The 16,934-nt window shown below is 40.5% G+C and overlaps 2 long non-coding RNA genes across 2 annotated transcripts in view; one reads left to right on the top strand and one right to left on the bottom strand.

Annotated features, from left to right (window-relative positions):
* LOC118164255 overlaps positions 1-12,353 on the bottom strand; it is an 18,419-nt gene extending 6,066 nt beyond the window's left edge. Inside the window, exons 1-2 of the long non-coding RNA XR_004749397.1 lie at positions 12,219-12,353; positions 7,555-7,557 (exon numbers count right to left, since the gene is read on the bottom strand). This is a non-coding gene — a long non-coding RNA (uncharacterized LOC118164255). The remainder of the gene's footprint in view (positions 1-7,554; positions 7,558-12,218) is intronic.
* On the top strand, positions 1,221-16,934 carry LOC118164254. The gene is made up of 3 exons (XR_004749396.1): positions 1,221-3,578; positions 8,324-8,346; positions 16,788-16,934. It is a non-coding gene; the product is annotated as an uncharacterized LOC118164254 (long non-coding RNA).

The following is a 16,934-nucleotide window of genomic DNA, read 5'->3' as shown; positions in this document are numbered from 1 at the left end:
AGCAGGACATGGAGCTGTTGGAACAAGTCCAGAGGAGGGCCATGAGGCTGATCAGAGGCTGGAGCACCTCTCCTATGAAGACAGGCTAAGGGAGTTGGGTTGTTCAGCCTGGAAAAGAGAAGGTGCTAGGGAGACTTAACAGCGGCCTTCCTTGTTCCTAAAGTGGGGCTTAGGAGACAGGGAGAGACTTTTTACAAGGGCATGTAGTGATAGGACAAGGAGTAACAGCTTTAAAATAAAAAGGGGTAGATTTAGATTGGACATTAGGAATAAAATTCTGCACTGTGAGGGTGGTGAGGCCCTGGCACAGGCTGCCCAGAGAAGCTGTGGATGCCCCATCCCTGGAGGTGCTCAAGGCCAGGCTGGATGGGGCTTTGGGCAGCCTGGTCTGGTGGGAGGTGTCCCCGCACATGGAACCAGATGGTCTGTAAGGTCCCTTCCAACCCAAACAGTTCTGTGATTCCATGAAAGAAGGAGCCAGGCTCTTTTCAGTGGTGCACAGTGCCTTCTGAACACCACAGATCAATTTCTTACTTTAAGGGCAACTGGCACATATTGCTCAAAAAGGCTGGGAAATCTCTCTTCTTGAAGATATTCAAAAACCATCTGGATGTGGTCCTGGACAAGCTGTTCTAGGTGGCTGTATGAGAGCACGGGGGTGGACAAGGTGACCTCCAGAGTTCCCTTCCAACCTCAAATGTGGTTGTGATTCTGGGACACTTCGTATAATCTCTGTATAGTTACATAGGGAAATTCTGCTACCCACTGTGCTACATAGCTCTCCTTACTGGTGGTGTTTGGGATATTAAGCATATATTTCTGTCGTTCCCCCCCTCCATTTTTTTTTTAGTGCCAACACACTTCAATCAGTAAACCTTCAGACTGGATCATCTCTATTTAAAAGCTAAAATGTCATTCTCAGCTTGTGTTACTACACCTGGCTACCATAACTGTTAATTGTCACCTGAGGTGTTCAGACAAGGTCTGTTCTTGCTAAATTAACTAGAAATGTGTGTAGACTTAAATAGTAAATCTGTAATTAGTGGTTTGGGGGGTGGGGTGCAGAATAGATACACATGAAACGCAAGAGGATATAATCTTTAGGCTGGTGAAATTCCTGTTGTCTTTCAAGCTGGATTGGGCCAGGAGGATTAGTATAATACCTGGAATGACTAAAGGAAAAACAAAAACAAACAAACAAACAAAAACCTGTTTTTTTGGTTTTGTCCTCAAAAGGCACCTTCAGCTGGAAAAAATGTCAAGAATAACTTGAAGTCTATATATTATTTTTTTCTTAACTCTGCCTATGAAGCACATTTCTCTCCTAGTTGACAACTTGTTTCAGCAGTAGTCTTAAAGTTTAGCAGCTTGTTAAAGGCATATGATGCTGCCTCATACATTCTGAAACAAAAATGCACACGGGTCTGTGTATGTGTAAGTGTGTATGTGTATGTGTGCATGGAGGGGATGGTACCTTGGTATGGAAGTATTTTGCCTTTAGAATAGCTGTATATATATTTTTTTTCTGACTGTCTTCTTTCTGCTGGCTTATGGTGCTTTGTTGTCTCCTTGGTCAGCGTATTTATACACGTGCCCTTTTGGTTCTCAGCAGCATCTTCTCAAGCCACTGTTCCTTTGGTGGTAGTGCAGGTGTAGTCAGGTATCTGCGTTGTCCAAGCCCAGCAGGGGGGCAGGAGAAGTAAGGGAGAGAGGAAGGAGTGGATTTAGGAGCCCTGCTGGCTCACAGAGCAGTTCTGGGTTGAGAACTGGTAGTTCTCTGTGCTTGACTGCTGTAACCCAGCATCCAGCACTACTAGAGTTGCTCTTGCTTCACCCGCATAGATGCCTCCAAGGACACAAGCTTGGATGCTAAGCCAGAAGAGACTTATCCAAATCCTTGTCCTATTAATCTCCAAGGCATAGAGAGTGATAGAGACCAAAGCACTTATTGAAAGCAAGTGGAAAACAAGTGTTACATTGCTTTTCTTACAAGGTGTGTTACGCAGTGTTGCAGTTACCTTCTATCGATGTGAATTTGAAAGCCAGGTGCTGTTTTCTGTTGCAGGGAAGTTACCTATCTTAGTAGTGACCCTGGATAGCTTATGTTTTTTGTGCTCCTAGGGACATCTCCCAGGCAAACAAACAGCAGCTGCTCAAACTCACTGTTGAAGTCACAGACTGCATGTATTTCAGTGAGCTGTCTCAAGTCAGCTGTCCCTGTTGCTGTACCTGCACACTTCCAGAAAGTTGCCTTACTCTGCTGCTTGTCAGCTTAGTGCTGAGAAATAGGGCGTACCTCCCTGGTGTGCTTATTTGCTTTTAGGATAAAGCCTTGATCTACCTGTTGCTTGCCCATCTCTAATGCTGTCCAATTTAAGGACCCGTTGCTAATGGAACTTCCAGTTAACCTCAACCTCTGGATCCAAGGATTTCAGACAAGGTAAGAAGGGGTCACTGAACTTCAAGAGGAAATCTTTCTTGGGCTAGAAAGAGCCCATGGAGATCACTTAAGCTCTTGAGCCTGCTGGATGCTTAAATGTAGTAAAAAGCTGGCATTTTTGTTGTTGTTTTTCTCTTTTGTCAGTACTGAAACAGTTGACCTAGTACAGCAGTCCAAGAGATGCTGCATTGCTTCCATTGCACAGAAATAAAACAGGCCATAGCCATCTCACAGACCTTTAATAAATAAATAAATAAATCATATGCCCTTAGATTTGAGACTGATGAAGTCTTTCAAAAATCTGACTAATAAAAGCCATTTTGTGGAGTTTTTAATGGTTATCAGTGATGACTACATAGCTCCAGAGAAGATAAAGGTTTGGATTGGGTGATTTAAAATTTATTTCTCAGTAGTTTAGGTATGTCACTTGCTGGTACTCTGTCTTATGTCTGTTCCCTGCTGCCTAGAAGTACTAAATTTAGATACGCAGTTAAATTGAAATCAATAAGTGTCGGTGCTTAATGCACAGCTTTTAACTACAGGGTAAAACCAATGAGTAGCAGTTGAACTAGTAGAGACTGGTAAATATAAACTGAAAGGTATGTGAATGGCTGGACTCTGCCAAAGGTGATGGGTGAACCTTCAGGGTACAGTTTCACACTTCACTTAAGGCAGTCTAGCTGCGTGTTGTTGCTGAAGCAGGCTCTCTGCTTCTTGTTCCTGCTTCCATCTTCGTTCTTTACATCAGGTAATAAGTTTATCTGGTTAAAGATTTCATTTTGCTAGGGTGTTTTTTTCAGCTGAATCAGCAGCTCTCTCTTGGCTGACTGCAGCAAATTGATCGGAGGCAGTACCAGGAGGGTGCTGGGGAAGAAATATGGTGTATCCGAGAAGTAATAATCAACTGTTGGACTGACTGTGCATCTGTGGTGTGTTTCTGTATTTAACACGAGTCTGGAGGGAACAATCTGGAGACATCTGAACTGTGGCATTTCTGCATGACCAGTTGGAGGGCAGAGTTCACTTGGCTGCAGTAGTCACCAGCCAGCTGTCTGGCCTTCCCTGCTGCCGCGAGTCCTCACCCAAACACAGGGCAGAAGGGAAGAAGTGCCCTCTGCGGAGCGATGGATAAGGACAGGTCTGCGCTGAGATGTCAGTCTTTGCTCCGGAGTGAGTGAAATGTACTGAAAATGTCCCAGTTTGCCAGCAATATGTATGCTAACAGTCGTGAGCAATGACAGCTGCCTGACTTGCATAGTTGAACAAAAATCCTAAATTACACAGTTCTGATTTCACATTATTTTTTAGTTGTACTGGTGTTATTTTTATGTGAACACTTCCCAATTTTAGCTGGAGCCTGGCTTTTGTCACTTAATCTTAAATCCACAGGAATTAGTTCCGTGTGTACATATTTTCAGAAACAGGTCTGTGCAAACGACTGTGCCCAAACTACACCATTGTCTTGCTGAGTAAAGTGAAAAAGAACGTGGGCTGTGATGTATCAGAGCTCATCACCCACCTCAGACAAATAGGAAGTTCCAGGAGTTCTAATAATTCACACAAAAAAAATGTTGTCTGACTCCATCAGAAGGTCTCTTTCCATCAGTTCATGTGGGAGGAACAAAAGCAGTTGTAATTAATAATGTTAATTGTTGCAGCTTATTCAGTGAAGCTGTCATCCTGGCACGTGTTTTTCATGAGCAGTGTAAATTGATGCTGACTGATGTACAGACCGACGTACAGACTGGATGCAGCTGGGTGGTACAGCCCACACAATCTCTTCCCTAAAGAAATGTGTATTTCTGTAAACATATGTACAGTAGGTTAAAAACAAGAAGGTACTCCCTGATTTTTATTTTTTGGAGAGGGGTGGGGGGGGGAAACAGGTGAAACATGAAGGTAGCTTGAAAGCTGTAGGATTAGTTGCCTTCCTGATATTTCTGCCTGACCACAAGCAAAGCCCTTAGCTATTATTTGTTGCTGTTCACTTTTAAAAAAAAAGAGAATTGAGTTTACTCCTAATGCTTTGTTCTTCAGAGTTTTGGAGATTAAATTTCTTTTTTTTTTTTTTTTTAACTTTTAAGGAAAACCTTTCTCAAAACAAAAGCCAGTGTTGGACCAGGTACTTGTGTCCAGGTCTCTCCTTTCATGCTATGGCTGTACTAAATGGCAGATGAGAGTGCCGATGACTCACTGACTGCATTTATGCGTATATGTAAACACTGCCGTACCAGAAAACAGCTTACCAAGAAGGATATGGTAATTTGAAATCTGTTTCCAATGGAGCCCGTTCTGTAGTATAAACACAGTGAGCACTTGCTGTGACAAGACAGATGGGAGAGCCCTCCGTGATGCCTGCCTAATCACCTGGGCCGTGCCTTTCTGCGCCTCCTGGGCTTTGTGCTTTCTGGGCAATCCCCTTATCGTCATGGCTAATAACAGCATTTAAGGGCTAATAATCTGCTGTCAGGGCGGCCACTGTTTATCAGTGATGTGAAGTACCTTTCCTGATTCATGAGTCCTCACCGATGTCCGACCGCTGATTTATGAGAATGCTCTTTGACAGGAGAAACTGCTGGGAGCCTGGGTCTGCTTCCTGCTGTGAATCTTAGGTTGCTCCCAGTGGCTGCAAGGCAGCCCAGGGAGGGGCTGGCACTGGCAACCTCAAATACTCTGCTACACAGTCTGAATAATTTTTCAGAAATTATTCAGTTTTTAATCTCTTGAGCTTTTACGTTGAGCTGCTTCTCTGCACTCATGATGGCCGTAACTAACGATTTGCATAATCTCATTCCTCCTTTTTATTTTTAGTACTTGACTCCAGGATGTGTGGCTTTAGAAACAAAGAAGGAACAAACACCACCAATCAAATGTATAATGAAGTCCATCCTTCTGACAACATTGCTTATTCAATTAACTTTGATTTGGCCTTCAAATGCCCATTCTTACTGGGTTGTGCCTGACATATTTGGCCATTCAAGGAGTAAAGGAATAGCAGAATAGCAAATAAATAGGAGTTTTACAAGCCAAGTGTCTTCCACTCAAAACTGCGTAAAAGGAAATTTGGGCAGGAGGTGGGAGGCACTTGTGTGAGCAAGACTTGCAAATTGACAAAAGTTGATCAGAAGGAAGTTAGCAATTTAAAAATGTATCACTGCAATTAACACCTATTGCCTCATCTCCACCTTTTGTGTGAGGCAGAAACTGAGTGCCCTCTGATCCTGTTCTTGGAAATGATTATAGTCAATGAATGATACGTACTCAGTAAACTGGAGTTTTCAAATATTGATATCCCTGGGAACAAAAATCCAACTTGCTTTGTCCTTCAGCTTCAAGGAAATATTTTGGCCAGTTTTTTAAGGAAACTACAGAGCCATCGCTACTCATAGCAGTTTAGCTGGTTGTGCACTGATTCATTTGTACCACTTCTGAGCACTAATTGTGTTGCTGATAATGAAAAATTGATGTATGGAAATTACACAAGGACAAAGATGAGAAGAACCTCATCCAACGAGACCAGCAATCCACAGATATGCTGCCCAATACATAATTTGCTTGCCAGTGATTTAGTAACTCAAGTTACTCAGTCTAGATGGATTCACAAGAAACTCACGGGAATCAAATTTCTAAATAGAGCATAGACAAAAGTTTCCTTGAATTTAAGAAAAATCCTGTTAACACTATAGTCGGGTCAACACAGGACAAAAACTCTTTGCTGTAGTTCTATATTGGACTTCTGTTAAGACAAGGTACACAATTTATGCTCAACAGAGGCAGTCAAGACTATGACTCATTTGTGCCACTCTAAAATATTAAAACTTCCAGGCCACTTTAATTACAAACCTGGCAGGACATAAAACCTGATACAGTGAAATATTTACCTGTGTTATCCAGACTGACAAAGAAAGAATCCAGTCATTGCAAAGAATGCTACTTGTGATTAATACTGACATTATTTAGATTCTTTCTTTATTTTTTTAGCTACCTATGAGTAGAAGGAGCTACAGCTGAGTGAGCATCTCTTCTGTTAAAGTATGTTGGAGATGCATGAAAGCTTTCTACCTTTTCTTCAAGAATTTAAGCCTTTGAAGTATTTGTGTGCACACAAGCAACTGATACTCTGAAGAGGGCTGATCTGGAAGATAAGAGACCAGACAAGCTTACACTTCTGTAATAGCAAAGATAAAAAGATAAATAAGTTTTAAATCAGTTGAGTTTCATTAACATAAGATATTTGATTGTATTTACTAAATAAACTGTTAACATCTTATCCCCCCACCCCCTCACCACTCAACTACGTTGCGATACTTCTCAAATTCTCATTTGGAATTTAAGTGTACTTGAAGATCAACTCCAATGCAACAGGAATTAGAACCAGGAATAAAGTTTAAAATTTTAAGCTCTTCTAAATTGCTAAAACTAGAATCTTGTTTATAAGCATCTGTTTAAATCTAGCCAGTCGAAATAGCTGGAGTTTACTTGCTCTTGCTTTTTGTTTGTTTGTTTGTGTTCTTGTTGTTTTTGTTTGTTTGTTTGTTTGTTTTTTAAAATGACCAATATCATTGTACCATGAATTCAGCTTTTGATTTTTGTGTTTATGTAGGCAGCTCTGTTGAGCTCTGCTTGCAGAATAACAGTATACTTGAGTGGACTTAGCCCAGAACAGAGTGCATGCAAATGTCTGTATATGTGAAACTGTAGACTAGCCCGAAAAATCTGAGTATTCCAGCTCATGTTTCCCTGCATAATGAAGGTACTGACTAGATGGGATCAGATTATATAAAAGGCTTCTTTGGCTTATATATATAATACCTAGGTTCACATGAACTGTTTTTAATTGGCAATTCATATTGTTTATCTTGCATGATGAAAGCATACAAAGAGCTGCTCATTTGTATACACTGTGGTGACCTTTGTTAGAAACCCTGCAGGATTTTTATAACCATTCAAGTGAAATTAAACGTGAACCAGATCAGCTGTTACAGGCTTGGTAGGATCTCAGCAACATAGCTCACAGGATGAAGAGTGCTGTGAACAAGGACACGGAGACCTAGAAAGAAATGGTTATTAAATAGAGATTCTACTGAAAAGCAGTGATAATATGGGAGACATACATGCTTTGACTACAATAGCAAATTTATATTTTTTTTTCTACGACACTCAACGCTTTGCTATCAGAATAAAATATTAATCCATGGTATTTTGTATTTTATATTCTGGATGGATATTTCATATTTTGTATGGATATTTCTTTTGTTACCTGTTTTATAAAGACAGTGACCAGAGACAGCGTGAGCAAGTCAATATTTTCATCTTCATATTTTGATCATAAAGTCAAGTAGTGGTATGCACATGGTAATTCAAATATACCTACCTAGTGATTCTTTCTGTCATTCTCTTAAATTATCTCTGCTAAAATTGTGATACTTCAGATTTTGTCAGAGAGAAGGGAGAGCAGAGGGAGGAAGGAAATAATATGCACTTGTGTGGTGGGTTACCAGGTGGAGATCACCCTTGCTGCTTTACCTCTACCTGACCAGGCTGTGCTAATGGCTGCCTTGTTCCTTGTTCGCTCTTCGCTGAGAAAATGTAGTGGCCAGGAGTGAGTGTTAAGGCAGTTGGCAGCATAACGAATAGCAGAGGTGTGAGTGCATTTCCTCAGCTGGAATGTGAGCCTTCTGTGCCATAGACTGGGACACATGTACCTTCTGCTTGCTTGCAGTCCTAGCTGCTGCCCCTGACATCTACCCAAGCATAGTCCAGGGAACGCTGTTGTGGCCTCAGCTCATGAGTTGTTTCTTTTCCTCCTTTAAAAAAAAAAAAATGTATTTAATTATTTATTTAATTTTTCCTCCACATGACCTCTTCCTGCTCCATCCTTAGTGGAGAAGTGATCAATATCTAAGGTATGTAGCAACTCCAATGCTACCTCCACTTGGGGAGAGGAGTGACCACAGTAAGTGTACGTTTCAGGGGGTGGAATGTGCAATTGTTTGCATACCCCAAATTGCTGGCCTCCACCTCAGCCTGAGACAGCACCAACTGATGTGGGACTGCAAGGTCTCAGCCTCCATTCCTCCCTGCCTTCGGGAAAAGCAGCAGATTATGACGCATGGTAGGTGCTCCTGCAGATCCCTGTGCCCAAGACACTTCTCTGGGCAGGGTTGCTCCTGCCTGGGCTGTCAGCTGGTGAGCTCCCCGCAGCCAAGCAGGCACCAACTTAGTTCTCCACTGCTCAAGCTAGAGAATCTTTATGAGCAAGCTGTAACAAACCCAGTGCAATTTGTTATTCAACTGCTGGATTTTATTTTTGTGTTTCTCTTTAGCAGCTTGGCTTTAACAAGGGTCTAACTCCAGTGCCCACTGAGCATTAATGATGGGAGAGAGGATGCCAGGCTGGTTTCTGGAGGCAACAGTCTCCTGGAAGACACAAGTTCAGTGAAGAGAACATTGAATAGTAGGTTAAATACCCAGGCCTACCCTCTTCTGAATCTGCCTGCTCCCCTAGCATATTGCTGGTTTGATCCTTACTTAGAGTTGGCCCATCAAGACACATTTTATGGCAAGATATCTTCATACTTTTTTCATGTTCCTGCTCTGACTGGAACTTTCAGCTTCTCTGTAGCTTTTTGGCCTAAAAGGTTTGAATTAATGTCTTCCCTTTAGATAGATGTTGCTATTCAGAAATGTTATCTAAAAGACATGCAATTAAATCTTGACCTCAATTAAGTCAGTACAAAGTTCTCGCAGCTCATTGTGATAAGCAGTTATGGTTCTATGATACTGCATTTGCTGTGATGTATCATTTTACCACTCAGCATTAACACAAGGCACATTTTGTTTGATAATTTTTCAGAGCCTCAACACATTAGCCTGTTTCCTGTTCTCCTCCCCCACAAAATCTAATTATAGAGGCTTTCACTGCTGTTTTCAGTCTTGACAATTATTAGTGGAAGCAAGCGGAAAGACGTGAGTTATACTAATAACCAGACTTCTTATTTATTAGTCTCATAATTTCATTTATATATATGATATATATATGCACACATTTGACCTCAAAGCTGGGGTTGTATCCTCATCTGAACTACCTGGTGAGTGTCCGGGGGTAAGTGCACCACAGATATGATATCCTACTCAGGTATGTTCTTGGCCCGGGACGTGATTTTCTGCTTCCTCCTTCTCTGCGCTCTTTTGGGCCCAGCTTCCATACGAATTCTTGGGGCTATAGAGTGCTGAGAGCTGAAAGCTGGGAACCTAGTGAAAGTGTTGTATTTGAGACAGTAGGTATAAAACACTGCTTTTAGGCTGGATTGGCCAGGTGGGGTTAAAAAAGTGTGACCGGAGCAGCTCAGAGAAACAGGGAGTATTGAGGGCAGACATGGGAAGAAGGGATAACTGTTTAGTAAATGCTAGAAAAGCATTTTTCTTTTCCCCTTGCATCTGTTTTGTGTAGGAAAAGGCTTTCATTTGGAGTGCGGTTTTTCTGTTCATTCATCTTTTTTTCCCCTCATAAAATATGATAAATAAATATAAGCAAAAGTAGCATTATGATTGTGTCTCAATCATTTTGAAATCTTTGTTTGCCTTTGCCTTTTTGTTACGAGCTTTAGGCTGATCAAATCAAGCTATGTAATCCCCCGTGGTCTGGCTGGATGCACCCGTGCCATTAGGATTGCTTTTCTTAGCCACAGTTAACAATGGTGTAATGGATTTTACAACATTTTATTAAGTTGAAAGGCATCAATAGCACCGATGAGAAACAATTGTGGTATTTTAGGAAGAACAATTTCCAGCATTTATTGCACATGCCAACCTGCAGACCTTTGGGGCAGCACTTTACTCTATGGCACAAAATATGAAGTATTTGGCCATTATAGACACGTTTGTTGTGTGGCACAGACTTGAGAAAAGTAGTCTTGGAGTCCTGTAGTAAGAAGTATATAAAAGCATTATTTTCATCACTTTAGATTAAAATTCTTCTTCATCTGATGATGACTCTTGCATGAGACTTTGTTGCTGGTTAGTCTAAATCAGCAAAAAGTGGCCTAGCATGGATTTGGTGGTGATGCCAGTCGTACAATGTGACAGCTGTAACATAGCCTCCTGCCTTTGTCCTCCTCTGATTCACACTGGGTCTGCCCCTAGCTTAGATCAATAAACGTAATGTGAAAAGACAACTTAGATGTGTAAGGATTTTCTGGAATTCAACCTCCTACATCTTAAAACCTGAAGAAAAAAAGACCACTTTTTAATGCCTAACTAATAGTGTTAGTAGTCTGACCTAATTAATGATTACTGACTAACCAACACCAACAGTAGCTCTAACCGAACTTTTTCAAGGCAATGATTAATTGCTGTTAACAACAGACAACAGTATTCTACTAAACTCAGCAAAAAGGCAGCAATACTGTTTTTTAGCCATGCAACAATCAGGTAGTGAGACTGCAGAGGGTGTGGGTGAATGTGGCTTAGATGCAAATCATGATGTGACTTCTCCTTTTGGATTTCCCAGTGCAGGGCTATTTCTTCAGTCAGCTTCAGCTTGTTGTGCAAAAAGCTGCGTAACTGGCTTGCAGCATAGACATATTTATCATTATCCTAGCTCAGCAACCAAGTCAAGCACCGTCTTGAGGAAGCTAAGCAAAAGAGCTGCACATCTGTATATGGCACCATAAGACAAAGGGCTTGAATGCTGTGCTAATTTGTGCTAAACTGGTGGAGGGAAGATGAGTTTTGTTTTTATTTCTCTCTAGACCTCAGTCCTGATCAAATTTCACTGATGGTATTTATTCTACAACACCTTCTTCCTAGAAATGCTCGGTGGACCTTGGATCAGGCCTGATCATTTTGTCCCCAGTGCTTCAGTCAGCTCAATTGGGATGGATCTTTGCACTTTGCACAGAGTTTGAAGCTACTGGAATTCACATGAACAAATACACTCCCCTGCAAAGGTGGCTGTCATTGTTATATTGGACTCTACTTTATTTTTCAACTAGAAAAGTTAACACTTTTCTGGAACATCAGTATTAATTTTAATGATACGTAATCCAACAAGCATAGGAAGGATAAAGTGGTCAGAAAACCTCTTTAATTTTATAATATCCACCGGGGGTAGGTGTTTATATATAGCTCTTGTATTTGCGGTTTGATCTACAAACATTGACCGGATGTTGATAAGAGTTTACCAAAAAACAAGTCAGTCAGTCTGGTAAATGTTGACTTGAACTGAACTTGGATGGGTTTGAAGAAAATAGGAGCTTAATCTGGTGACTGACCTCACAGCATGTGATCTTTACAATCAGGGCCATGCAGTGCAATGCACAATCTGCCAGTACAGATGGACAAAAATATTAGAAACTAATTCAGTGCAGTCAACTTCCCATTTTTCACTACGTATTTTCAAAATGGCTAATCACAAAGCAATACGATAATAGCTAGTCGATGGTAGAGGAGTTCCATTTACTTAAAAACAGGCTGGCTTCAGTTTTCCATTTGTACAATGACTGCATAAGCAAGCATTATGGGAATAGAAAAACCTTGCAAAGTGTAAATTTATATGTAATCAGCATATCAAAATTGCCTGAAGTAATATGATTCTGTAGATATGATTGAACTAAGTCAGTTTGTCATGAATAAATGATTTCATAACCGAGGGAGTACAGAGGTTAACGACTCAGTAAGTAGTTGAGCGTAACTTTACAGCTCCTTTCTTTCAAAAACTAAAAACAAATAAAAAAGCAAGAACAAAACACCACCAACAAAAACCCTCAGCACAAACTTTCCTTGGTGATGGTAGTGTCAACAGATGAAAAATGCCCATGTAACTGAGATGAGGACCTAGTGTTGCTCTCTGCTTAAGCCATCCATTGACTGACAAACGCAGTATGGCAGAAACACGGTATCTGCAGGAACAAATTAGAGCGTTCCTCACTGACCATCTGGTTGCATTTTGGCGTATCTGTTATCCATCTTTAATAAGTAGTCTCTGTCAAAGTCTTCAGTTTAGTTTTAATGAGAAATAAAACACCTCAAAACATCTGAATAATTCAGCTCACGGTGACGGATGTTGGTGTACAGAGAAATCTAGTGTTGTATGAAGTGGCACTATAATAGCACGAACAACCATTTTCTTCCCCTATGTATGCTTACTGCAGTGCTGAGAATCGCATCATCACAACGTGTACTTTGTGGAAGCAAAGGCACGAATCTGAGACTCAAGGCATTATCCCTCTATGGTTAATGCTAAGTTCTTGCTTATCTTATACCTTTATGAAGATTGTAGCCAGAAGAGGGAATTTTAAGTTAACTTGTGCTTCTTGGAGGAGATTGAAGCATCTGTTAAATGGTTTAGCTGTCTAAAACCTAACATTTTTGAGTGCTAACCTCTCCTTTTTTTTAAAGGTGATACTGATTTGTTATCTGTGAAACAGGTTACAAGTAATCTTATCGTATCTCCTTGAGTTACAGAACATGTAGCTGCAACAAGAGGCTAAAACTAGACCAAAACCAACCCAAAATATTCTGAAGGTGATGCATATATTTTGTGTAAAATATTGAGATGGAAAATCTGAGTGACACTGCTGTCAAGGCTAACAAGCTGTTAGCTGTTCTTAAGTGGAAAATTATGAAATTTACATATGGCTGATAGAGGAAAGAGAGGGATGATTACATCTGCTTCATGTTCTGCTATTCTTAACTAAGTGGCAAATTGTTCAAATGTGATTTTTTTTTCACCTTTTTCACAAATGGTAAAGGACATGAACAAAGACAAGCATGCTGTTCTCATGCCAAATTTTCATGCCAAACTTCTTGACAGTATTTGGGTTTGATCTTGCTATGCTGTAGAAGCAGTAAGTACGTTCAGATGTGAATCTACCAAAAATACTTTCAGGAGATCAGGGTAGCCTTCACTGAAGCATCATGTGGCTTGGGCCCCCTCTGTAGCTCTAAGTTAGATTCTTTGTAAATCTAAGCTTATTGTTAGATTCTTTGTAGTACAAGTGGTACAGATGTTGGTTATCCCACTATTTTTGTACTACAAAGATAATGTATTCAAAACAATTGTCCAAATACACTTGAAAAATCATAACTGAGTACTTCTAAGTTTTAGAACATAACATTTACCAAAAGAAATTTACAAACTATCATTTTCTATGTGCCTGTACTCATCAAATCTACTTTGACACAGCCTTGGCCTCAGGAAACTATTGGTAAACACATAATAAACATGAATTAGCTCTCAGGCGGGACTAAAACACATTCCTGTAGAGAGTGCCCAAATCTGATCAACAGGATCAGGAACAGGTATGATCAACAGGAGGAATTCCATTTGTTGCCTCAGGTCCATGTTGCTCAACGACTTGGAGCAGTGGTGATCCAACAGATGAGTTCAATCAGCAGTGCAGGGCAGGGAGAGTGTTGTATCCTTGCTCTTGAGATTTCTCACTGCGTAAAGAAAATCCCTTTTGCTGCAGGACTCGCTAGACAGAATGATGGGATTGTAGCCAGCCAGAGGCAGCAATAGATGTGAGTGGTCCTCTCTTTTCCCTAGTAGCACACTTGATAATTTGTACTTGTACTCATTTAGCTTAGCTGTGTCTTCCATGTCAGATGGCCTCCTTGGCTATGGCTCCTCTTGTTCTCCTCAGAAGCCGTGGGTAGAATTTTAATTTTTACTTTATGTTGGACAGAATTTTAAGCATCACACTTGAATGGAAAGTGAAGGGATGTTTCCTCGCTGGATCCAGAAGTCTGTGCCTAACTATATGAAATTCCCTGAAGTAAAATTACAGATGCGATGCAACCAGTTATAAAATGTTTTCTTGATTTCATTTAGGTTTACAAATTTAAAAAAGGAATAAAATACCAACTCAAAGACGTGTGTAATGTTCAGTTTTGCATAATATTTAATGTATCGCAATTTATATATATATATTATTTAAGCTCAAGCAACATGACATTGATATGTGACCACTATTTCTACGTACTCAAAAGGAATACCTCCCATTTTTTAGTCTCTCATATCCTAGCAATAGCCTTTTGATTTCTTTGGGCTATTTAGTTGTGGTTTTATATAGTTTGTTTAAAACCGGGAAGTCTTCTTTGCCACTTTGTTCAGGAAAAATATAAACGCCCCTAGAACAACTCAAGGCCTTAACTTGGCAGCCTGCAGTCTTGTCAGAGCACTGTCTGAGGTCTGATGTAAACTCAAGATAGTAGAGAGGGGGAAGAAAGTGTGCATTTATCATAAGCCTGAAATTTTGGACACGCTTGTGACACATTTTCTCTGAGGCCTATAATTTTTTAATGCGAAAAAACTTAGGCTCTCATCCAAGAGCTTAAAATATTGGAGAAACGAGTAAAAGTGGCAATGCTGTATGATAGAACTGTAGGAGCTGGCAAGGCGGGCTTGTCTGCAGCTTGGCTCATCTTGAGGGATATAACAGGTACTAAGGTCATTGGCACAATTCACTCCTTTTTAGTGGCTCCTTCACATTACCCTGAAGTGTCCCTAGGCAAACTGTGAAGATGACCTTTTAGTGAAAATTGCTTTTATTTGCAGATAGACTGGTGGTATTTACTTCCTGGGGAAAAATCAGAAAAGGAAAATGGCTGTTTTGTTTTGTTTTCATTTTGTGTGTGAGTCTTCAAAAGGAACTCGTGCATCTTAAAAGATTAATGAAAGTGGGGCTTTTAAAAAGGGTGGCCCTACCACTGGATCAGGGGAGAGAAAGGATAAAAGACCCTCTTGCCACTGAAGGTCAAGAGACTTTAACATGCGTGATTTCCTCCATTCCCCTTGAGGTGCAGCTCGTAGAGCTGTAGCAACAGATTATTCTTTAAGTTTAAGAATTTACTTGGAGAAAGAGGTGATTTTACCTCTTATACAGAGAACAGAATGGCAGGGAGTGTTAGAGAATACTATGGAAGGTTTAACAGATATTGTGGAAAAGAAATGAAATGTTTCATGTTCTGAGCATGGCAGTATGAAAACCCACCAAACCAGGGCATTGTACATCCTGCAAAGCATCTTTGAATTGGAGGCTGCAAATTTAACTCTCTCTCTTTCAGGCCCACAGATTTATTATTATTATTATTATTATTTTTCCCTGCTTTCTTTCTTTATTTTCCCTGCTTTCTTTCTTTATTGCAGTCTATGGAAAACATAATTGCGAGGTTCTTGGTGTTTCTTTAATCTTTTATTTTTCCAAATCCAATACCAACTACTCAGTTCACTTGAGATGCTTTCTAGAATTATGCTGCTTTGAGCATATGCCCTATTTCGTGCTGTGCATCTTCCAGCTGTCTGCCCTCTACACGCTCTTCCATCTTTGTAGTTCCTCAATGTCAGTTTTGTCTACTTTCATCTTTTCTCATGCTACTTTTTCAATGAAATTTATACTTCTTTTTTTCAAGTAGTAATTTGCTCTGAGGGGTGGGAAACAGTAGTCATTTTCTGCTCTGCGGAATTTCTGAGATTTCTCAGGCTGTTTCCTTGTCTCTGGTGCCTGTATGACAGGCCTTCATGATTTTGTAAAGGCAGTTTTGGTTTTAGTGTCATCTGCATGTGAGTGCCTATTCCTAAGGCTTTTTTTCTCAGGCCATATGGCAGCTGTGACTTCAGTGTGCGAAAAGAAAAGCAAGCCGGGAGAACTGATTGAATCTGGTCAGGACAAAGGAGCAGCTTTTTATTTCCCAGCCTTGGACCCAGACTGAGCTTCAAAAGCATTCCAGAACTTACTGTATCTGAATTCCAGAAACACATCTTCAAGTTGATTTGGTGTTTACAGCTTTGAACCTGGATTTCATTATGGTGATCCGTGCCTCTGTGACATGTGGCCTGCTTGAACGTCTGCAGTGCATTCTCTCCTCGCAGCTATGCGTGGAGGCAGCTCTAACGTGATGGCAACGTTGCAATGCAAATGCCTGCCCTCGAATGGTAGCGTGTGAGAATGTGAGAATCACGGCGGCCAGGGACTTCTTGAAGGGTACCCAGGGACAAAAAAAAAAAAAAAAAAAAAAAAAAGGTTATCTTCTGCAAAAGTCTCTCAAGGGGTTAATGAGTAAAAACTGACTTGCATCTTGTAGCCAGATAACCTGATCAAACCCAGCTTGGTGAATTCAGAACCTTGCAGGCTGTGCAGCTTGCCTGCAGTCATTTATAGGCTGGTTAGGGTAACTTCTTAAAACTGTCTCCGTGTAACAGATGTGTTTGTTTATTACTGTATAATACTCCCACTGCCATAACAACATTTTTTAAAAAAATCTTATAGGCAGGAATTAGTCTAACCTTTCACTCTCTCTCTCTCTCTTTTCTCTTTTTTTTTTTTTTTTTTTTTTTCCATAGGTTTTCTTGGACGTTGGTGGGAGACACTTCCAGTAGTGAATTATCTGCTCCAGCTATGCCTGGCATCATTTAACCACCTAATGTTACCAGTGGTGGTATCTATGTGTTTCTAACAGGTAATAAGTGCAATAAAACATGTTTTTCCAA

Source organism: Oxyura jamaicensis, chromosome 3 (assembly GCF_011077185.1).
Source record: "Oxyura jamaicensis isolate SHBP4307 breed ruddy duck chromosome 3, BPBGC_Ojam_1.0, whole genome shotgun sequence".
NCBI lineage: Eukaryota > Metazoa > Chordata > Aves > Anseriformes > Anatidae > Oxyura > Oxyura jamaicensis.
Note: the sequence above shows the minus strand (reverse complement) of the source record. Positions and strands in the feature narration are given on the sequence as shown.